This window comes from Cavia porcellus, unplaced genomic scaffold (assembly GCF_034190915.1).
Source record: "Cavia porcellus strain 051 isolate PalLab524CR breed Dunkin Hartley unplaced genomic scaffold, mCavPor4.1 scaffold_6, whole genome shotgun sequence".
Classification (NCBI taxonomy): Eukaryota; Metazoa; Chordata; class Mammalia; order Rodentia; family Caviidae; genus Cavia; species Cavia porcellus.
Window position 1 is genome coordinate 50747952 of NW_026947489.1, and position 23920 is coordinate 50771871.

Sequence of the window (23920 nt, forward strand, 5' to 3'; positions counted from 1 at the left end):
GTACTCTGTTTTACATCATGTGCTATGTCTATCCTTGGTTTTGACTGACAGCTTTGTTTTGCCATATTTGACTTTATTCTCTCTCCCCCCCAAAAAATTAATAAGAACTAAGGAGTAATAAAACCCAAAATGTGTAAATTTTGTTGTAAAAAAGAGAGGGAAAAAAAAAGAGCTCTAAAGGATACAACAGTAAGTGTGTTTAGGGGTGTCAAATAGCTGACCATATTAATGTTTTTGGTTGGATCATTGAACACAACTGTTTGCAGTCTCACTGTTTGAATGTCCACTTTGTATGCTTTGATACTGTGATTTGAGCAACTATCTCTAAGATGATAATATGTAATGTATTAACTGGTGATTTCTTACTGTTTTTTTTTTTTTTTTTTGTAGTTCTGTATTACTTGTACCCTTACACCGCTTTGTTTTGTTTTGTGTTTTTCTCTTTTTCCTTTTAAATAAAAAAAAGGATATGCATAAGTCTTTGGAGGCTGAGGGGAGACATGTTATACTTCTAATGTAATATAATATTGATATTACACATTTTGGGTTTTATTACTCTCATAGTACTTATTACTTTTTTTGAAGAGAATAAAACCACATGTGACGTAACAAAACAGTCAGTCAAATCAAAACGATGGACATAGTACATGATGTAAAAACAGAATACAAGGTGAACAACAACAGTTACCATAATACCTCTTGCTATCTTAAAAAGTATTGCCTATATCACCAGTTATAATAAAATTGACCAAAACAGTACAGGTCAAAATCAATAAAACCGAAACATTGGACACATTATAGGACTCCAAAAGAAGATAATAGTCAAACCAGAGTGGGCATCATAGTGAATCTTATTGTCTTCAAAGTACTTGCATATACCCTCAAGCTTGATACTATCAAGCAAAACAGAATAGAGTAAAATCAGTCAAAACAAGATGGTGAGAGCAATACAGGGCTTCAAATTAAGTTAATAGGAAATCAAAATGTTTTACTATAATATGTCCTGCTATTTTTTACTCACTTTTCCCTTAGTCAAAAAAATATAAATAAATAAATAATTTTTTAGAAAAGTAGATTGAGATAAAAGACAACATAAAAACACAACAGCACAGGTCAGAACAGAACAATTTAAGCAACATACTGTTTCACCACAAGATATCCCAACATAACAGTAGTTACCATAATGTGTCTTTCCTTGAGATATTTGAGTATAATTTCATATACTGTAGCATCAAACATATCAAGACAATGTAAAACCATTCAAGAGAATGACAGTATTACAGGGTATTTAGAACCAACTAACAGAAAATGAACAATGTTTCTATATCATCTCCTTGTCTATAAAAGTTTTTGTACTATCACATATAATAAGATGCAATATGTTAAGACTGATGGAGACAAAAGAACAAAAGCTTGATGGAACTTCAAAACAAGATGATATTAAATCAGCACTAGCTATTATGATGTCTTGTTTTCTTCAAAATAGCTGTTCATACCATCACAGACAATAAAATCAAACAATCCAGAATAAAATCATTCAAACTAATGAATGAAAACATTATAAGGCTTCAAAACAATATAATGGGGAACCATGATTACCACATACTTTTATGTATACTTACCATTTCTTTCACTAGGGAAACTATTCAGTATTTATACATGTGAGTTTGATTTATTTCACTTATGAGTATGATCTTAAGCTCTGCCCATTTATCTATAAATATCTCAATGTGATCATCCTTGATAGCTGAGTAGTACTCCATTGTATAAAAATACCACAACTTTTTTATCCATACCTCAGTTGATGGACACTTAGGTTATTTCCAAGATCTGGTTATTACACATTGTGCTGCTATAAACATGAGTACACATATATCACTGTGGTATGATGCTTTTGGTACTTCTGGGAATATGCCAAGAAGTAAAATAGCTGGAACAAATGAGACTTCCAATCCCAGCTTTTTGAGAAATCTCCAGACTGATCTCCACAATGGTTACACCAGTCTAGACTCCCACCAACAGTGCAGGAGAGTTCCTTTTCCCCTACAGCCTCTCCAGCATTTGTTGTTGTCGGTTTTCTTGATCCTGGCCATTCTTTCAGGAGTAAGATGGAATCTCAGTGTGGTTTTAATTTGCATTTCTCTAATGACTAAAGATGTTGAACATTTTTTTCATGTATTTATTCGCCATTTGTATTTCTTCATTTGAGAATTGTGTATTAATCTCAGATGCCCAGTTTTGGATTGGATCTTTGAACCTTGGGGTTCTGATTTTTTTAATTCATTATATGTTTTAGACCAAAGTCCTTTGTCTGAGAGACAGTTCACTAAGATTTTTTCCCAGTTTATGGGTTTTCTTTTCACTATGCTGGAGATTTTTTTTTGACATGCAGAAACTTTTCAATAAGAGGTAGTTCCACTTATTGATTCTGGGAAGTATTTCCCATGTGGTTTGAGTCCTGTTCATGAATTCTCTACCTGCCCCTATTTGTACATGTGAGTTTGATAAAAACCCCTTCAATTTTTTTACCCAATTTGTCTTCCAATAGATTTAGTGTTTCTGTTTTAATATTCAGATCTTTGATCCATTTAGATTTTAATTTAGTACATGGTGATAGGCCTGGATCTAGTCTTAGTTTTCAGCATATGGAGAACCAGTTTTTCCAACAGCATTTATTAAAGAGGTTGTCCTTCTTCCAGTGAACATGTATGGCCCCTTTATCAAAGATGAGGTGGTTAAGTGTGTTGGTAGTTGTGGCTGTATCTTCCTTTTTTTATTTATTTAAAGAGAAAGAAACAAAAAAAATACATGAAGATTAAAAAAGGTAAAAATAATACAGAATTACAGAAAAATAAATGGTAAGAAATCACCAGTTGATAAGTTACATATTGTCATCTTAGAAATAGCTGTTCAGGTTACAAAATTAAAGTATGTAAAATGACATTCAAATATTGACACTGCCAACAGTTCCACTCAATGATCTAACAAAAACTTAGTAATATGGTTATCAGTCCTACACACTTGTTTTATATTTTAAAGAGGGTAAGATTAAACATATCAAAACAGAACAAAACAGTTTTTAAAAAATTTAAAGAAGTACAGATTTCAAAGCAAGTCCACTGGAGATCTTCACTGTCTATCTAATTGTCTCTAGTTTCTTCCAAATAGTTGTCCCCATTTTCACTGGCAAAATGCCTTGACAGAAACTAAAGTCAGTCTTTTGAAACTGGAAGAGAGATTTCATATATGATCGTGAAAGAAAAGACCTCTTAAAAATAACAAGGAACCAGAAAGAAGCAATTCAAAAACTAGAAGATGACAAAAGAATACATAACTTAAGAATAAAGGATGTGAGTGAGGAAGCAGGAGCAACCAAAAATGAAATACAAAGAATATTCACAGATATATTAAAGCAAAATTTCCCATGTATAGCGAAAAGAAATGATATCCAGATAAAAGAGGCATACAGAACACCAGCTACCTACAACCAAAACAGACCTACACCCAGACATATAATAATCAAGATTCCAGAAATCCACCAAAAGAACAGAATATTAAAAGCAGCCAGAGAAAAAAAGCAGATTACCTACAATGGTAAAATTATCAAAATAACAACAGACTTATCAACACAAACTCTTAAATCAAGAAGGGAATGGGGAGAAATATTCCAAGCCTTGAAAGAAAATAATATGCAACCAAGACTCATATACTCATCAAAACTCTCTCTCAAAATTAATGGAGAAATAAGATGCTTCCAAGACAAGGTGGAACTGTGGGAGTTCGTGGCCACCAATCCAACCCTACAGAGAGTGCTGAAGGACATTCCAGAGAAAGAGAAGAAGGGATACCAGCATTCCAGCAACAGTGGCAGAGAGGCCTCAGTGAATGGAGCAGACCACAGTGGAAAGAGGGAGTAAGATGGACAAATTATAGCAGTAAAGTGGAGTAGCAGACATGAGGCATAGACGGTAAGCTATAGGCATTAGTATAGATAGCTTTGATACACTACAAAAAAAGGCAGAGGTCATGGTTAATGGTGTATCAGGATTTAAAAGTCACAGTAGTCTTATCGCCCTGTTTAGTTTAAATTTAATTTGTTCTGGTCTGTCCACTCATATTGGATTTGAGGGCACAGACATCTGACCCAAAAATAGCAGGTTATATCATGGTAACTATCCTTAATTTCCTATTAACTTGAGCTGAAATCCTGTACTACTTATATTGTCTTACTATGACTGATCTTATTTAAATCTGATTCATAAGACCGCGGTTTTGCCTTGGCTGATTTTATTTGAATTTGATACGCTTGATAGTATCAACCCTAAAAGTAGAGGCAACTACTTTGAAGATGACAAGATGTAAAAGATATCCATACCAGTATTAATTATTAATAGCTCCCAAGTCCTACAATGTTTTCAAAGTTGTGTTATTATAAAAATAGCTAGGTAATACTATGTTCAACTAGCCCGATGATGTGGACAAGACTATTGAAAATAACAAGAGAAAGCATAGTAACTATGGTATATCACCTAATATTGTGGTCTTATGTGTCTTTTTCACTGCATGTTTTTCTAGGAATTTGTTTTGCTGTCTTGTTATGATTTGTTTTCCCCTATAATACAGAAAGGATAGATATACATGTAGAAATTCACACATGAGAAGATTTTTTTAAAAAACTATTTCCAGGAACAGATCATATAATGCAATATGTAATGAACAGATACTATGAAGAAGAAGAGACACTAAGAAACTCAATGCTAATTTTGTAGCATTATGATATAAAATCTAGCAATACTATTATTCACTGATCAGAATGATATTAGTCTAGTCTCTTAAGTTCAATTTCAGCATATGTAAAAATAAGGACAGCTACTACAAAGAGAATGAGAAATGTGATGGTAGTTACTATTGTCTTCCCCAATGTCAGATCTTGAAGACCTAAAAAGCCTTCATTATCCTGTAATGATTTGATTAGTTCTATAATACGCAGTATGTATTTAATGTGGTTGTATCTTCTAATCTGTTCCATTGATCTTCAGGTCTGTTTTGAATCCAGTACCATGTTGATTTTACTACAGTTGCTTTGTAGTATAACTTCAAGTCAGGGATTGTGATGCATCCTGCCTTGCCTTCACTGCTTAGAACTGTCTTTGCTATTCTAGGTCTCTTCTCACTCCAGATGAATTTTAGGAGTGATTTCTTTAGATCTATGAGGTATGTTGATGATATGTTTATTGGAATTGCATTGAATCTCTATAACAGTTTTGAGAGAATGGCCCAGATTGAAAGAAGTTCACTGGGCTGGCCCAGTCAGGCCCAGAAAACCAAAGAGCCTAGTCTAGTGTGGCTGGAAGCTGGGTAGGTCCTTAACCATTGGGAGCAATGATCTTAAACTCTCCCTGGGCTAACACTGGTGTTGGACATTTACTTCTAATTCTTGGTTCCTGCTGTACACACCACTGGTCTTGTGTTGACACTGTTCCACATTGGGAGGGATGTAACATTGTTAAAGTGTAATTGATCTTCCTACACCTAAAATGAGGCTTTATTAAGGAAAATCTTGTGCTACAACACAGCACTTAAACCTTCTTATGATATGGAAAATTTTACTGGTCTCAGAAAGCCTCTGGCATGCTTATCAGAAAAAAAAATTTTTAAATTTACAAATGAAGTTAATTAGATTACTTATGAAAACTACCATATTGAATAACAATGATAAAATTAAATAAACTTGTGAAACACTAGCATATGTGTTTATTGATGCATACATTGGAAAAACAACACATTAAAGATATAAACATGTTAACTTTGATTTTATCAAAAGGTGATCTGGAAACCCATTCCTGACAGCAGCCAGTGTGAGCAGAGAGAACCAGCAGATCCGCCTCAACCTGCCAGATGCAACCACTGGAAGGCCCTTTCCAGTAGGCAGCCAGCACAGGCAGAGAGAACCAGACAGTTCCACCTCCACCTGCCTGGCACCACCAATGGAAGGCCCTTTCCAGTAGGCAGCCAGCACAGATAGAGAGATCCACACAGATCTGCCTCTGCCTGCTGAGCAATGCCACTGGAAGGCTCCTTCTTATGGGCAGCCAGCAGGAGCAGGGACATGAAGCCAGATAAACCCCATACACATGAAGGTCACCACTGGAGATCTTTAGTTCCTTTGGGCAGCCATCACCCACCAGGAGAATCAGATAAACACAGTTTCAGTGTGCAGGAGTCCCAGTGTAGACACACAAGCTGCGAGAAGCAGCCATACCTCCATGCACCTCTAATCATTGGGAAAGGCCCAGTGTAGCTGCATGGATCTGAAGAAGCCCATCCCATGCCCTTCCACCTCTCTGTAAATCTGGTGTCAGAGGATGACCTGTCCCATTTCCCTACACCATGGAGGCGCGGCCAATGTAGGAAGTGCCTGGGGCCCCACAAACAGCTTGTTGGAAGGAACCCAGAAGAATGTCAAGATGAAGAAGCAAAAGGAATCTCAGACCTCCAACCCACACAGAACAAGTCTTGGAGATACAGTCATGAAAGAAAACAGAAGTCGCACACCTGAAATCCCTTAGAGGATAGCAAATGAAGTAAAGAAACAACTTCATGTGATTTTAAAAGCAATCAAATCAGAAATAATGTCTCAGGTAAAAGAAGAAATCACAAACATACTGAAAAAATTGCTCAGCATATCTAAAATATAGATTTTTTAAAAAGAGGAGCATAAGATAATGATGGAAACCTTAAATGAATATAGAAAGGAATTTCAATGCATGAAACAGATTCAAAGAGAGAGCCAGGAAATACATGAGCACCCTACAGAGAGTGCTAAAGGATATTCTAGAGAGAGATAAAGATGACCATGTTTCCAGAAACAACAGCAGAGGAAGACTGCCAAATAAGAACTGAATGAGTAGAAAAGTGGAAGGCCAGCAGAAAGAGAATAGCATGGCAGAGACAAATCAATGTATTCTGATTGTAATGATGAATGTAGATGACATCACTTCTGCAATAAAAAGAAAAACATCAAGAAACAAGATACATCAATAATATACTATATACAAGAAACACCTTTAATTGGAAAGGAAATTTACAGACTGAAAACCAAAGGAGAGAAAATAATTGTTCCTTGAAACAGGAGACCAAAAGAAAAGCAAGAGTAACTTGCCCATCAACCACAGAACAGATAAGAAAGATAGATATTTTCATTCAATGGAAAACTACCCAGCTATAAAGTAGAATAATCTCGAGGCTCTTGTAGGTAAATGGATGCAAGTAGAGATCATGTTCATAGGCGAAACAATTTGAAGTCATACATGTGAACCTCTAGCACAAGAAACAGGAGTAAATGAGATCCAAAAGCAAAATAGTTATTGTAAGAATGATAGGGGAGGAAATACATGGAAGGGAAAGTTGGTAACTACTGTTAATTTCTTATTCTCTTGTCTTGAAATCTTTTATTGTCTTCACAATTTTGTTAGGTTTGGCTTTGTTCTGTCTTATTTTGTTAGTTATTACTCTGTCTAATGGTATGGGAAACTATTTTGAATGTAATGGGATATATTGTCGTAATCATGGTTGGTTTCATATTATATTGTTTTGAAGTCTTGTAATGCTTTCATTCACTTGTTCAATTGGTTTGTTTTGTTTTGTTTGATTTTATTATGTATGATGATATGAACAGCTATTTTGAAGAAAATGAGACACTATCATAGCCATTGCTGATTTCCTGTCACCTTGTTTTGAAGTCCTAGCATGCTTTTGTTCTTCTGTTTTGATTTATTTGATTTTATTATGTGTGATAGTATAGAAACTTTTTTGAGGAAATGAGATATTATAGTAGTCATTGTTCATTTCCTGTTACCTGGTTTGAAGTCCTGTAATGCTTTAATTCTTTTGATTGGTCTTATATTATTTTTTATGTTTGATATTATTGTGTGTGAAAGTATGGTCAACTATTTCAAAGAAAACAAAAGACATTATGGTAGCCACTGTTGGTATCCTGTTGTCTTGTTATGAAGTCTTGTGTTCTTGCATTGTTCTGTTCTGATTTGTTTTTTCTGTTTTTTACTTGTTTTCTCTTTGCTTAATTCTCTTTAAAATAAAAAAATTTTAAAAAGAAAATGTAATCTGGATGGCTCCTGGTGCTCAACTTGGGTAAGAACCACATTAATCTGTGCTGCCCTTGGACACACCTGGTACTCAATGGGGTGGACATCCAAAGGATTCTGATATTTTTTATTTCAAGTATACAAGTTTTGAAAAATATGTTTCATGTTGGTATTTTATTAAGTATCCAATAAAGAAGTAAATAACACAAGGATAGGGTCTTCTGAACACCAAGGCTCACCAGGATGTTTAGAGTAGCATCAAATGGTGAGGACGCTGGAAATTCTTATTGGGCTGAGGTTTCTCAGTGCAGAACATCCAGGAATCAGAGTAAGCTTCTGGAATAGGCAGGTGGCAAGTGGCCTCAGCCAGGCAACAACAAGCCATTCTGATAACTCCCACATGTTCAGAGCAGTGATGAGTGTTGGAAAATTTTGAAACTCTAGCAAATGCTATAAACCATTTTCTTTTTCCTTGTTATAAAATCCAGCATAATACTGATGTTACTGTGTTGCATTGATGCCTTTCTTCATTAAAACAATGCTAAATGTCAGTTATACATGAGTAAAACAATGATGCAATTTCGTTCCACCTGTATTTACACAGTGAATGACTTTATCTACAAGGGTTGACAGACCACAGACTAAAACCCCTGAGTTAATATTAACTAGGCATTAAAAGTTGATGTGTACAATAACCTGAGATCTTAATTTGTAAAGTGCTCTCTAGTTAGAAAAAAATGAAAGAAAGTAGGAAGGAAGGACAGGAGGGAAGGAAAGAAAGGACTTTCCTCTCTAGGTTTCCTCAGCTTATCTAACAGTCTTGGGAGGTAAACATTCCATCTTGCAGTGGAAACAAGCAAAAATGAAAAGAGTAATTTCAGTCATTGAGGTAGAAATGTGAGTGGGGAGGGAAAGCCAAATAAAAAAGAATCAAGATACGTTATGCACATGTACCTACTCACTAAGATGATTGCAAACTTTATGCACAGCAAGCATGTACTCAAAAAAAAGTCATCAAGGTTCTCAAAGTTAAAAGCAAGTACAGCAGGACTTGATCAATATGACAAGACCTGGCCTTGCAGATACACCCAACGAGCCAGGCTTCCATTTGAACAGCTCAAATGGTAAAAGATCATGCAGGCCAATCCCACGGATTCCTACCAATAGATAACAAAGTCCAGACTTCTCTCTCATTGTCATTGCTGCAGGATGAAGCCTATGGATTCATTCACATCTATCTTCCTGTTGCATCCTGAGTCTTACACCCACACTTAAGGCAAGAGTTAGAGGACAGGAGGAGAAAAAAACTGACACTACCAAATCCTTGCACTGATACTAAGAATGTGGACTGCTCCATAAATATGGCCAATCTCCAACTTCTTTTCATCTTTTTTGCCCTTCCCATTTGCATTTTTACTTCTAGTCAGTAGAGTAACACTGGATTCTCTCCATCAGATTAAAATTTACCTCAGAAGAAGCAAGCCAAATGATGGCTGCTTCAACTATAAATACACCTGCCTCCATGAAGATTCCCCAAGAAACTTCTACTGGTAGTTCCAGGCCAACAGTGAGTACATGCATTTTCTAATTGCCTCTCCACATAAGAATGAAAAGTAGAAACAGAACTGCTAGATGGAAGATCAGAAGGTAGGATGGGAGGAGGATTCTGGGAAGCTGGCAAAATAAAGCCCAGGTACCAAAAGGGAAGCACTGCATGAGAAAAGCTAAGAAAGATGAACAGTTTGTAAATGATTTGGGACACTGTGCTCCATTGAGCAGGTGCTAATCTAAGGGGGAAAAAGAGGACAGTGAAGTGTCAGTGAGATGATTTTTGTGCTCTTCTCTTCCAAGTGCTGTACAAGTTGCAGCAGTGGTTGAGGTTGTTCTGGAGTTGAGTATCTACCCTAATGATGATGCAGTGATACCCATCCACGCAAATCAGTTTTGGGTTACAAGTGCCCTGTACATACATTCAGAGAAACCCTACTGTATCACATAACACCTGAGTGGTTTCCTCTAAGTTAAGCATAGCTCAAGCAGCTGTTGTGGGCTCTAAAATAAAATTATGAAAAGCTTCTCTGGTTTACTCCTAAAGTCCTCCCAGTACTACAGATTTCTAGAAGATTAATCTTTCAAAATCCTTTTGTGGAGGAGACTGAATAGACCTCGTGACACATTACTTTAGAGAGAGAAAAGAGAAAAATAGCAAAGGAAAGATTCATTCTCACAGAGAACAAGTTGACGGCCAAGAAAGTCCAGGTAAATGACAGGAAAAACAGGACAAGCAGCCAAGATGTTGCTTGGGCATCTCTACCTTATTGCTCTCCAAATCTCAGATGTGAGGACAAAGGAGTTAATCTGTGTGTCTTGAAGACAAGGACAGAGCTTGTGACCCACTGGTGAACCATAGCATTCTATTTTATTTTGTTGCTACTTTTCAAGTGACAAACAAGGAACTTGAGAATCAGGAACACTAGATTTTTATACAATTATGCCAAGGAACTTAGGCTTAACAGAGAAGGCTAGGAAGTAAGGCATATGATCCTGAGAGGGTTCATAGAAGGGACCCTGCAAGCGTTTCCTGACAAGAGTGTAATATGAGCAAGGGACCAGTGTAAAAAGTAGATGAAGGGCATCCTCATAGTTGGAACAGAAAGCACAAAAATTTAAAGCGTGAAGTGTCAGCACAGATTGCGGGCAGGTGAAGTGGAACTGGGAGGGGTTAGTGAGGATCTTGAGAGGAAGCAGCAGCAGAATGAGGAGAGACCAAGGGTAAAGCAAGAAAGTGAGACCATAACCTCCAGAGGAATGGTCCTAAGTGCAAATCAGAGCCCATGGCTAGGGAACTTAATCATTGGAAGAGATTATTTTATCTATTAATTAAAACAATTATGTTCATTGTATGCTTTGCCTGTACCAAAAAATATGCTATTACTACATATGCCCTCGTAAAAATACCCAGGACATAATGTCTGCATATGTCATTACCTGCTTGGTTTTACAGCAGAAAATCATGAACTTTTCATCTTGGTCTTATGACTTTGACAATCTTCTTGGAGAATTCTAGTGAGATAAATTTGGTCTTCTATGTAGAGTATTATATCATCTGCGAATCTTAATTTGACTTCTTTCTTTTCTATATGTATCTTTTTTTATTTCTTTCTCTTGCCTTATTGTTTTGGGTGCTTAAGTACTATGTTAGGAAGAAGAAGGAACCTGTCAATCCCTGCCACTTCTGGGGTCAAACCACCAACTCCTACTGATTCTGCATCTTGTTTATTCTCTGCATGTGGCTAACTATTGGCCTTTGCTTTTGTTCCAGGAATCAGCTACTTGCATTTATCTGAGTAGGAAGACTGAAGCTTTTGCTTGGTTCAGTGCCCAGTTTTTGAGAATAGACTGCAGGATTTTTTATCAAAACCCAATGAATCTTGATATGGAATAAAGGAAAAAAAATTGACAGTAAATATGTCACCATGGCTGTAATAGTAAAGCCAGGAACACTGACAGCATCAAATATAAACTGAATCTTGAAAAACCATAAGAACCACTCATGAACCACCCTAACCAAAGCAAAGAAATCTATGATTTTTTAAAGAGAATAAAACAGTTTAAAATCAATAAAAACAAAACAATGAAAGCAATACAGGACTTCAAAACAAGATATTAGGAAATTAATAATGGCTACCATAATATATCTTGTTAGCTTCAAAATAACTGCCCATACCATTGGACATAATAAAATCCAACAAAATAAAACATAATAATACCAAACAAAATAAGCAATGAAAATGATATGACTTCAAAACAAGATAATAGGAAATTAACAATGGCTACCGTAATACCTCTGGTTATCCTCAAAATAGCTGTCCAGAACAACATAAATAGGCATGTAAAATCAACAAAATTCAAGAATTAAGTGGCTTCTTTACTTCATTTTTTATCTTTTCAGAAACTTCAGGTGTATAATCTTTAATTTCTATTATGTGTGTGTCTCTCATGAACTTGCTCTGTGCAGGCTGGAGGTCTGAATATTTTACTCCTTCATCTTGATGTTTTCCTGTTTTGGAATCAGCCCATTGCTGCATTCTGAGTGCTTCCTGCATTGGCTGCCAATTTGTTAGTGTAGTGTATTGGACTAGGCACCTAGATTCCCCTGATCTGGGGTTCATGGAGTGGTAGAGAGGCTAAGGGCTGTGGTTCACCAATGTTCTCCTGACTGTGATGATTGGGTCTTATGGCATAACTTCTTCTCCAGGCCCATGCTGTGCTCATCAGACCTTTCCCAGTCACTGGCATAGCATCTCAGGGCATATGTCATTACCTGCTTTCTTTTTTTTTTTTTATTTAAGAGGAAAAAGAGAAAAACACAAAACAAACCAAAGTGGTGTAAGGGTACACGTAATACAGAACTACAAAAAAAAAAACATAACAGTAAGAAATCACTTGCTAGTAGATTACATATTATCATCTTGAAAATAGTTCCTCAAATCACAGTATCAAAGAATACAAGGTGGACATTCAAACAGGGAGACTGCAAACAGCTATGTTCAATGATCCAAAAACATTGATATAGTCAGCTATTTAACACCCCTAAACACACTTGCTGTTATATCCGTTAGAGCTCTCTTTCTTTTTTTTTCCCCTCTCTTTTCTACAACAAAATTTACACATTTTGGATTTTATTACTCCTTAGTGCTTATTACTTTTGGGGTGGGGGGAAGAATACAGTCAAATATGGCAAAACAAAGCTGTCAGTCAATACCAAGGATAGACATAGCACATGGTGTAGAACAGAGTACAAGTTTATCAACAATGGTTATCAACGTTGTCCCTTGTTTCCTTAAAAAGAATTGTCTATCTCATCAGATATTATAAAGTTGGACAAAACAGTAGAGAACAAGACCAATAAAACTTAGGCATTGTAAACATTACAGGACTTCCAAAGAAGACAATAGTCAAACCAGAATGGGTATCTTAGTGAATCTTATTGTCTTCAAAGTAGTTGCCTATGTCTTCAAACTTGATACTATCATATGGAATGGAACAGAATCTAATCAGTCAAAACAAGATCGTGGGAGTACTACAGGACTTCAAAACAAGTTAATAGGAAATCAAAAAGAGTTACTATTTATATATCCTAATTTTTTGGATTTTTTCTTTAATTAAGACAAACATAAGAAATGACTAAATAATTTTTTTAAAACAATAAGGGGGAGATTGAGATAAAACAGGACATAACAATATAACAATAGAGGTCACAGCATGACTGTTTCAACAACCTAGTACTTCACCACCATATAACCCAACTTAATAGTAGTTACCATAGTGTCTTTTTCCTTGAAATATTTGGATAAAACTTCATATACTCTAGCTTCAAATATTTTCATATCAAGAAGCCCAGAATAAAGCCTTTCTAATTAATGAGTGAAAACTTTATAAGGCTTCAAGGCCACCTAAAGGGGAATCATGATTACCACATATTTTTATATATTTGAATCATTACTTACATTAGGGAAACTATTCGGTATTCAAACATGCGAGATTGATTTATTTCACTTATGAGTATGGTCTCAAGCTGCGCCCATTTATTGATAAATATCTCAATGTGATCCTTCTTTATAGCTGAATAATACTCCATTGTATAGAAATACCACAACTTTTTTATCCATTCCTCAGTTGATGGACACTTGGGTTGTTTCCAAGATCTGGCGATTACAAATTGTGTTGCTATAAACATAGGTGCACATATATCACTGTGGTATGATGCTTTCAGTTCTTCTGGGAATATGCCTAGAAGTGGAATAGCTGGAATAAATGGGATTTCCAGTCCCAACTTTTTGAGAAATCTCCAGACAGATCTCCACAAAGGCTGTACCAGTCTACACCCCCACCAGCAGTGCAGGAGAGTTCCTTTTTCCCCGCAGCCTCTCCAGCATTTGTTGTCGGTTTTCTTGATCCTGGCCATTCTTTCAGGAGTGAGATGGTATCTCAGTGTGGTTTTAATTTGCATTTCTCTAATGACCAATGATGATGAGCATTTTTTCATGTATTTATTTGCCATTTGCATTTCTTCATCTGAGAATTGCGTATTCATCTCAGATGCCCATTTTTGGATTGGATCTTTGAATTTCGGAGGTCTGAGTTTCTTTAATTCTTTATATGTTTTAGACAAGAGGCCCTTGTCTGAGAGAGAGTTCACTAAAATCTTTTCCCAGTTTGTGGGTTTTCTTTTCACTATGCTGGAGATTTCTTTTGACAGGGCATGCTTCTTTCTAATAAGCCCATTTCTTCACAGGTTTGGTTAAGCTCTGATATGTTTTTGCTGATTTTCTGTCTGGTTGATCTGTCTGTGATAATGAGGTATTGAGGTGTTTCCCATTACAATTGTGTTATTTTTTGTTTGATTTTTCCATGTCTACCAATAATTGTCTTAAATAATTGGGTACTCCTATATTAGGCACATATATTTTTATTATTGTTATGGCATTTGTGCTGTCTCTAGCATTCTCAGTGATACCAACCAAACTTATGTTATTCTTCCTTGCCACATCTTGTAGCTGGTGGCCTGATTTACTGTGATCTCTTGCTATTTTTGAGCTATCTTTCTTTTCATGATCTCTAGTTGCAATTCTGCTATCAAGATCTGAAATACTTTCTTTTCCTTCACTCAATCTGTTGCATATACTTTTAATGGAAGTTTTAATCTCCTGTGTTTCTGTTTGGATCTGTTTTATGGATTTCATTTCTCTCCTATGTTGGACATTTTTTGTTTCCATCTTTTGCTAAGCTCATCTGTCTTTTTTGTGTCTTCTCTAATATATTTGATTTTTAGCATCATTTATTTTTGTACCTGAGAGATCATTTTCCCTACATAATTTTTTCCACTTTTTTTCACTTCTGCTTTTATCATTTCAGAAAGTTTCAGTGTTTGATTTCCAACTTCATCCATCTTGTTGAGTTCCAGGCCTGTCCTGAGTGGGCTGGGGATTTGGGACCACACCTTGCCTTTGTGTCTTGCAATTCTCCAACTTCTATCTTTTATTTTGTTTTCTGTGTTGATGCGTACCAATTTCCCATGATATATAGCTCTACCACTAGCCTTGAGGCCTCCCTCAAAGAGGACAGGAGGTATCCATTCCTCAGGAATGTCTTCCTGATGTAGTTCGTCCTTTATACCTATCCCAAGAATCTACCTTCTTCTGATGTTTACAATTCTGTGATAATGCCCATGTTACAACCAAAGAAATGCTGGGTGTGAAGTCTGTCTTGGCCTCTGGATATGGATGCTAGGTCTGGTCTTCTGTCAGTGGAGTTCTCCATAGTGCAACAGCTGTATCTTTGCTGTTGCTTCAGACAGTTCCATGTTACTGGTCTCACTTATCACTTTGCCCTCCAAAGGCATGTGTGCATCTGTGTGCCAGGCTTTTGTCCTGACCTTGGGGTTACTGTTGGTCTTACACTCTTCCAGTTGGCCCTGCTATCTGGGGAGATAATGAAAGAAGCCTGGAGCAAGAACTCACCGTCTTCCAGTCAGCCCTGCAATCAGGGAAATAATGGAGAGGTAGAGTGCACACACTCACTGTGTTTCAGCCAGGTCCACCATCATGAATGCAATAGAGGGGCACAGGGCATGAACTCACTGTCTTCCAGGAGGCCCAGCCTCCAAGATACAATCAAGATCTATGATTTTAGTATAGACACTTAAACAACACAGTAAAATGATCATTAGTGAATGGTATGCAGTGGAGCAAGAGCTGGAAGAGACCACTAGACTCGATGCACTCACCTTCAGATCCACCTCCTGTAAAAGTTATGCTCACAAATTCTGGCTCTCCCTACAGAATGTAAGGATTATAACTTTCTTGGCCTAAGTGGTTGCATATCAAACTCTCATGCTCTCCAAGTCTGTCTTCTATGACTTTCTCTCACCCATTTTCTATGGTGGGATAACATTTCAATCCTGGAGTGAAACTTCTTCCATGGTATTCATCTCTTACTCAATCAGGAAAGTTACTTGCTGTAACATCTGCTGCTGTGTGTTAAGGAGAACCAAGATGCAGAATCAGCAGGAGGTGGTAGTTTGACCCCAGTAGTGGCAGGGCAGGTTGGCAGGCTCCTCTTTCCCAATATAGGACTTGAAACACCTAAAACAAGTAAGCAAGAGAAAGAAATAAAAGGGATACATATAGAAAAGGAAGAATTCAAACTATCATGATTTGCAGAAGACAAAATACTCTACATAGAAGACCCAAAGAACTTCTCCAAAACACTCTTAGAATTAATAACCAACTTCAGCCACACAGCAGGATACAAGGTCAACACAAAAAAATCAATAGCATTTGTGTACACTAATAATAAACTCAATTAGAAGGAAATTTTGAAAACAATACCATTTACAGTAGCTTCAAGAAAAATGAAATACCTTGGACTTAACCTAATCAAGGAAGTGCAAGACCTCCAGAAAAGAAAAGAAAGAAGGAAAAAGAGATTGAAGAAGAAGGATATGAGAAAATAGCAAGATTGAGCTGGGGAGTTAGCTCAATGGCACAAGCACATGCCTGGCAAGCGTGAGGTTGTAAGTTTGATCCCCAGCACCAAAAAGAGAAAAAAATTAAAAAAAATTAAAAGAAAATGAAAAGATGTTCTCAGGTCCTGGACAGTAGGTGAACCAATATTTTCAAAACAGCCATATTCCCAAAACTATTATATAGTTTCAATGGAGCACAAATCAAAATACCAACAGCACACTTTAACAATCCTAAAACTCATATGGATTCAGAAAAGACCCACAATAGAAAAAGCAATTTTGTGTGACCAGAGAAAATCAAGAGACCTTATAATTTCTAACTCAAGCTATATTGCAAAGGATAGTGATTAAAAATTGCATGGTACCCGAATAAAACAGATATGTGGATCAATGGAACAGAATAGAGGATACAGAAACATCCCGACTCATTTAGTTACTTGATCTTTGACACAATAAGGTTTAGATACAGGTTTTAACAATTCAAAATGGATCTTGAAAGCAGCCTCCTTTGGTGAAGAGCTCATTACATACTCAGTACAAGTTTAATGTCCTTGTATATGCCCTATATATCTCATGCTTTCACAAATAAAGAGGGAATATACAATAGCCAACTCCGGATTAGGTTCTCACTGGGTTTGAATAACTCTTTTACATTCATTGGCTGTATGATTAGAACAAGCGCTGAAAATCTCTGAGTTTACTTTCCTCCATTACAAAATGTTGTAATACTAAAAACAGGATAGACAAATAGTCAAGGACAGACTCTGGCATCACATTACTTGATACTTAACCCCAATTTTGCTATGATCTAACTTGTTCTGTGCACACAATAGGTATGTGTACAAAGCTAAGTGTTAAACCCAGACTTCCTGTACTTACATTTGGCGCCACTCACAGGTATATTTGCCATTGAATTGATAGCAACAAGCTCCAGGGTTTTTAATATACAAGCGTCCCTTTCAATACAGAGATATTTTATGTTGATATATTCGTGCTATGCATCTGAAAGGTGATCCCAAATAGCATGAATAAAACTGTGGGGATTCCACAAAATCTGGATCCAAAATTGACATCACTAATTACTGGCTCTGTGATATAGGCTTAATGTCTATTTCATCTCTGTTTCATTTTCTCCATTTGAAAAATAGTATAAAATTGGCAAACTGCTTCACAGGATTGCTATGGGGTGATTAAATGCATGTAAAATGTTTATCATATTTCCATGCACATGACATGTCCTCCATTAGTGTTGGCTTCCAAAACTCCTTTTTATAGTTTGGCCATTTTTTTATCTTGCTTTTTTATGAAAACAGTCTGGTTTGTGCTCATCCAGCTGTTTTTAAATTTCAGCTGTGATTATCTTCCTGTGATTCTTAATTCATTCCTTTTGTATCTTTGGATGTCTTTTTTGTAAGTCTTGAATTTTCTTATTGTCTGGTCTTAATCTTTTTCTATTTTGTTTCTAACACTTACTAGATATGTTCGTTGCTTACATGTGACAATTTTAGTTCATGTAAACACCCAAAGAGCCATCTGCTAGATTGAATTTCCAACAATAACACTGGCAACTATTGCAACATAACTCCATGCTGTCATAAATTCTGAAATCATTGCTGCATGTCATCTGCATATTTGAGAAGCTATTTACTCTTTTCTGCTTCGGAAACACTGACCTTACAAATGTGTTCTGTTCCATGAATAATGATATCTCTGTATAAACTTGGAACAGACTTGGGACACGTAGACATTTGCATGGTGGATTTGACTACTGATGATGGATTTCCCTTTAAGCCAACTCCAGTAAAAATAATCTGCTTTATCACAGGTTACTCATTTAAATGTTAATCACACCCTTAAAAATCAAATCAACAAAAACATTTATATTGGTGTTTAAGGACAACTAGGCACCAAATCTAGCCAAGTTAGCACATAAAACTAAGTATCACATCAGGAAATGGCAGCATAATACTTCAGATGTGTTGTGTATTATTTTTTTTTGTACTGGGGGTTGCACTCACGACCTACCATTTGCAAGGCAGGAGCTTATGATACTGAGCTGAATCTCCAGCCCTTGTTGTGTATTTTGAAGAGTTTTGAGATCAAAGGTTTCTGTAGGAGAGTAAGCACTTTATCTATAATACATTCTCTTCACTCAGTGTCCTTTTATTTTTCTGAAGTCTAAATTATTGTGAGTGCTGCACAATCCTGAAGGGAAGCCTTCAAGAAGGGATGAGACCCATTAAAGAGTTCTGCTATATTTTCAATATATGGTCACATTTTCAATGTCCTTATTCTTTAACTAATATCAGCTAGAAATTACTTTTGGTAGTCATCATTCAACTAAGTAAAACCCAAAAAAGGCATAAAACTTAAAGCATAAAAAAATGTTATGAAGGAGGGTCATTGTGACCAGGGCAAGGTGGAAAAAAAGCTTGGTTGGTGACTTCACAGAACAGAAACTAGAAAGTATGTGATCACTAAAATAGCTAATTATTTAAATGAAGAATGACATGATATCCAATTCAATGGAATGAGAATAGAGATACAGCAAGCAGTGTAACCATAGGAAAGGGAATTGCAAAAGATACATCTAGAACTGGAAGCCCATGTCTAAACTTTAAACTCTGAATGCTGACTATGGTGATTTATATAGGCCATTCTACAGTGCCCAAAGGAATTTCTGGACTTCTTGCATGCAAAGTACAAAAATAATCTCACAATTCATAGGTCATAAATTGAGGAATAGGAACACTGGGAACTGGGAAAAGAGATTTACAAGATAATTTGTGGAAGGTCTTGGTTTGAAGAAAGCAGTAAAATAGGGAAGTAAAATGACATAGGAAGTGAAATTAGAGGTTTGGGAAGAAGTAGAGATATTTAGCAAAACTTTGGAGTTTTCTCTTACAGATAAATCAGAGCTATGATTCTGAATGGCGCTACTGTTGGAGGTGCTGTGAGAAACTGTGGCTCGAAGTCCTGGTGGAAACACTTCAGGATTTTATGAAGCTGGTGTGATAGAGGCAAACACACTCCAAAATCTTGTGGGAGGACAGGTTTAGGTCCAGATGTTAGCAAAGAACATGGAATACTGTGTCTGTTTTTCAGTTGTACTTACCTGAAGTAGAATTGGAGGCTTTTAAATTTTTCATCCTCATTTTTTCTTTTAAAGGGGATAAAATAAAACAATAAAATGGAACCAAACAAAATAGTGAAAAAATATTGGATTTCAAAAACAAGACACAAGGAAATCCCCCATAGTTGCCATATTGCATATTATTTTCCTCTAAATAGATGCTCAGACTACCAGCTTTTGGCCTGCAAAGTCAAACAAACAATATAAGCATTAAGCTGGGTTGTTTTTTTTTTACTTCAGTAGTTTTCATTTCAGCCGGTGTTCTCTGAATCAGCCAGTTGTCTATGGGGGGTGGTGCTCTTCTTATCTCCAAGCCCACACACTAGCTGGCTCACAGGATAGGGGAGGTTGAAATCTCGGTTCTCCTCCTGGCCTCCCTGGCTGACACTGGCTCACAAAAGAGCATGAGTTGTTTATTAGTTCTCCTCCAGGGCACAACTGACGCTGGTTCACAGAAAGCCACGGATTGACTTCTTTGTTCTCCTCACAGCCCATGACTGTTGCTGGCTCATGGGAAGGTAAAAGTTGGCTTCTTGGTTCTCCTCCCAGCCTGTTTGGCTTCTACTGGCTCAGAAGAGGGTGTAGGTTGGCTTTTTGGTTCACCTGGCTCACATAGTGCTGTGTCTTGTCTTTTCTTCATATTTAAACATTTTGTCAATGGAAAACAAGTGAACATGCTTAGTTTTTAGCAAGAGTAAATTCACACACAGCATCCAACACAACCAATAGTTCTTGGGGAATCCAATGCTGAGCAGCTGAACCAACCCCCACCAACCACTTTGCCCACCCATCCTCCACCTCATGGTACCAATCCTCTCCCATGGATAGATCTCTAATTTCTGTGCTCAGTTTTACTCTCCCAGAATCACTTGAAAGGAACCAATAGTAAATATGGGGATCCCACAGAAAGCAAAAGCAGATGAACAAGTCACCTTGCAACTTAAAGTTCAGACTGAATTGGGAGAATACGTGGTGGTGAGCAAAGGCCTTGGAAAGTGACCTCATGACAAATCTGACTTCTTAATTATGAGTTCCAAATTGTCAAACTCTCATTCTGATAATATTAAGTATACTTGATAAAATATTCTCATACATTCTCACACCTGTAAGAACAAGATTGTTGATCAGTGAGCAAAGAATATTCCTCAGAACAATTGTAAGAGTACAAAGAAGATGACTTGTATTACAGATGAATCTGTACTGAGCCAGGAAGGTCTAGGCAGACTGAGAAAGAGAAAAGAAAAATAAGAAGTAAGAAATAAATAGAAAAAGACCTAAGAGACAGTAGAGAACTACTAGAAGTTCTCCAAGGTCCTGGGCATGGCGAGTTTGGACAGGGGATACTCAAAAGAACACACTGCAACCTTGGCAGTACGGTAAAGTAGCTGAGGAGATGAGGACTGCAGGCTCTGGTGTCTCCTCTCTATAAGCTTTGCCATGAGTGTATTTTCCTCTCATCCTTCCTCTGCTCTTTTGCTCTAACACACCCATAGCTGATTCTTGTCCAGGCCTCCTTTGGTCAACAAGGAAATCACACATTTCTCCTTTTTCCAGCTCAACAGTTGTCAGTGGGCAGTCCACTCTGAACCACCACACAGGTTGTCAAATCATGGTGCCCGTAAAACTCACCCAGGGGTCTCATCAAAACCCAGAATCTCATTTACTCAGAGATGTAGGAGAAATCAGAGTGTTTAAATTTATAACACAGTCTGGGGCAAGCATAAGCTCTGTTCCAGAGACCATACATAAGAGTATCAGGGATTACAGCATTACATACCACATTTCCCTACAGCATGGCTCTTCTAATTCAAGTGAGACTTAAGCCTAGTAATCAAGCAAGAGACAAAATTGAGGGCATGAAGATACCTTCTCACTAAAATGCATTCTAAAAGTGCCAACTACACTTGTAAAAACAAGATTCTTTATTTAAAGAAAAAACACAGAAGAATCAAAAAGCAATCAAACAAATAAGAAAACAAGATTCTTGATCACCGAGCAAAGAATTATCCAGCTGTTTTGTCAAATTTTTCTGTTTTCTGTTCCACAGTTCAAACCACATATGATGACATAAGGTGGAAGAGAGGCTAATTCATTATATTTCATTTACTGCAACCACAGGTGACCATGAAGTAATTTTGCACATGTTACATAAATTAAATATTTGTTATATTTGCTTTTCTGATCACAGTAAATAATGAAGTTCCATTTCTGTACCTGAAAGAGTGATAGGTTTAAAAAAATATGCTCCAAAAAATCTACAAAATTGCAGGAGACATTGTAATCAATAAAATTTTATAATTAAGAATCATGTCAGTGAAATAAAATATAGTGATCTTTCTAAAACCAATCTATGTGTAAATAAAAGTACAAGAAATGCTGTAGAGCAAATTTGTGACTCTGAAGATAAGAAAGAACTCATGTAAAAGGAAAAATTTTGTTATCTTTGCTGAATACACTTTTACTGTTAATTTTCAGTAAAGAAATAAATTGACAGTTATCTTCAAAGTAGATGCCTACAACTACACCAGGAGACATAATAAAATCAAACAAAACGTAACAATAAAATCAATAAAAATGAAACAATGAAAGCAATACAGGGCTTCAAAACAAGATAATAGGAAATCAATAATACCCAACATAATATATTTTGTTATCTTTGAAATAGTTGCCCATGCCATCAAATATAATAAAATCAAACAAAACAAAACAGAACACTGAAAACAATACAAGACTTTAAAACAAGATAATAGATTAACAATGGCCACTGTCTTCCATTTTTAGACATTTCCTCTCCTTTCATTTTCACAGTATCTAATGTGCATTTTGGATCTCACTAACTCCTTTAGTCTCTCTTATGCTAGGGAGACAATACGATATTCACTGATGTGACTCTGAACCATTTCACCTATGAACATGATCTCAGGTTGTATCCATTTGCCTACAAGAGGTTATCTTTATAGCTGAGTAGCTCTCCATTTTATAAAAATGCCAAAACTTTCTTATCCATTCTGAATTTGATGGGCAAGCTACCCCTATGTTTTTCTGGTTTCCTGTCACATAGAACATTATTTTCTTCCTGAGAGGTTGACATAACAAATAAGGGGGACTTCCTTCTACCATCTCTTTGAAGGCAAATATTTTTATTACTGTTTTGCTCTTTTCTGATTAATGGTACTGCTCTATTCAATATTCTGTTTTGATAAGTTCTATAGTGTTCTATATTTCATCTCATTTTGATATACATGATTGAAAGAACAACTATTATAAAGATAACAAAATATACTGTGATACCTATTACTGTTATCCCGGTAACCTGCTGTGAAGCTCTGTACCAATTTCACTGCACGATCTTAGTTGGCTTTATTCTGTCTTGTTCTGTTGTATACTTTCAAAATAAAATTTAAAAAAAAACATTATTTTCTCTCCTTTGACTTTTAGTCTCTGAATTTCTTTTCTAGTTAAATGTGTGTCTTGTATAAAGCATGTTGATAGATTCTGTCTCCTGATCCACTCTGTGTTTATTTTTATTGGAATTGAGGGCACCTACATTAATGTTTATAGCCAACATGCATTGGCTTGTCTCTGCCTTGCTACTTCCATGCCATTGGCTGCCTACTTGTCCTCTCCATTCAATTGCTTATCCTGCTTCATGATCTTCCTCTGCCACTGTTCCTGGGACTATAGTTATTTTATCTCTCTCAACAATGTCTTACAACGTTCTTTGTAGGGTTGGTTTGGTGGTCCTGAATTCTTTCAGTTTTGTTTTGTTTTGTTTTGTTTTTTGTCATGGAAGTATCTTGTTTCACCATTAATTTTGAAAGACAGTTTTACAGGATACATCAATCTGGGTTAGAAGATTTTTCTATCAGGACTTGAAATACTTCACTCCAACCTCTTATTGACTTGATGGTGCGTGTTGTTGAGAAGTCTGTTGTGATTTTGATAGGTTTTCCTTTATAGGTGATGTGTTTCTTTTATCTAACAGCTTTTAATGCTTTGTTCTTGTGTTAAATTTCTGGCACCTGGGTTATTCTGTGTCTAGGTATAATTTATCTTGGTTATGGCTACCTGCAGTTCTATATGCCTCACTTATCTGCATGTCACATCCTTTGCTCATGCTTGGGAAGTTTTCTGCTGTTACTTCTGTAAATA

The 23920-nt window shown here is 36.4% G+C and overlaps 1 long non-coding RNA gene across 2 annotated transcripts in view; it reads right to left on the reverse strand.

Annotated features, from left to right (window-relative positions):
• The window catches only part of LOC134476443 (uncharacterized), a 141506-nt gene that overhangs the window by 13653 nt on the left and 103933 nt on the right, over positions 1-23920 (reverse strand). Inside the window, exon 4 of one of the 2 annotated variants that reach the window (XR_010048093.1) lies at positions 15895-16252. This is a non-coding gene — a long non-coding RNA (uncharacterized LOC134476443). Of the gene's footprint in view, positions 1-15137; positions 16253-23920 lie in introns of those variants that run through there. The other variant, XR_010048094.1, reaches the window with a different exon arrangement.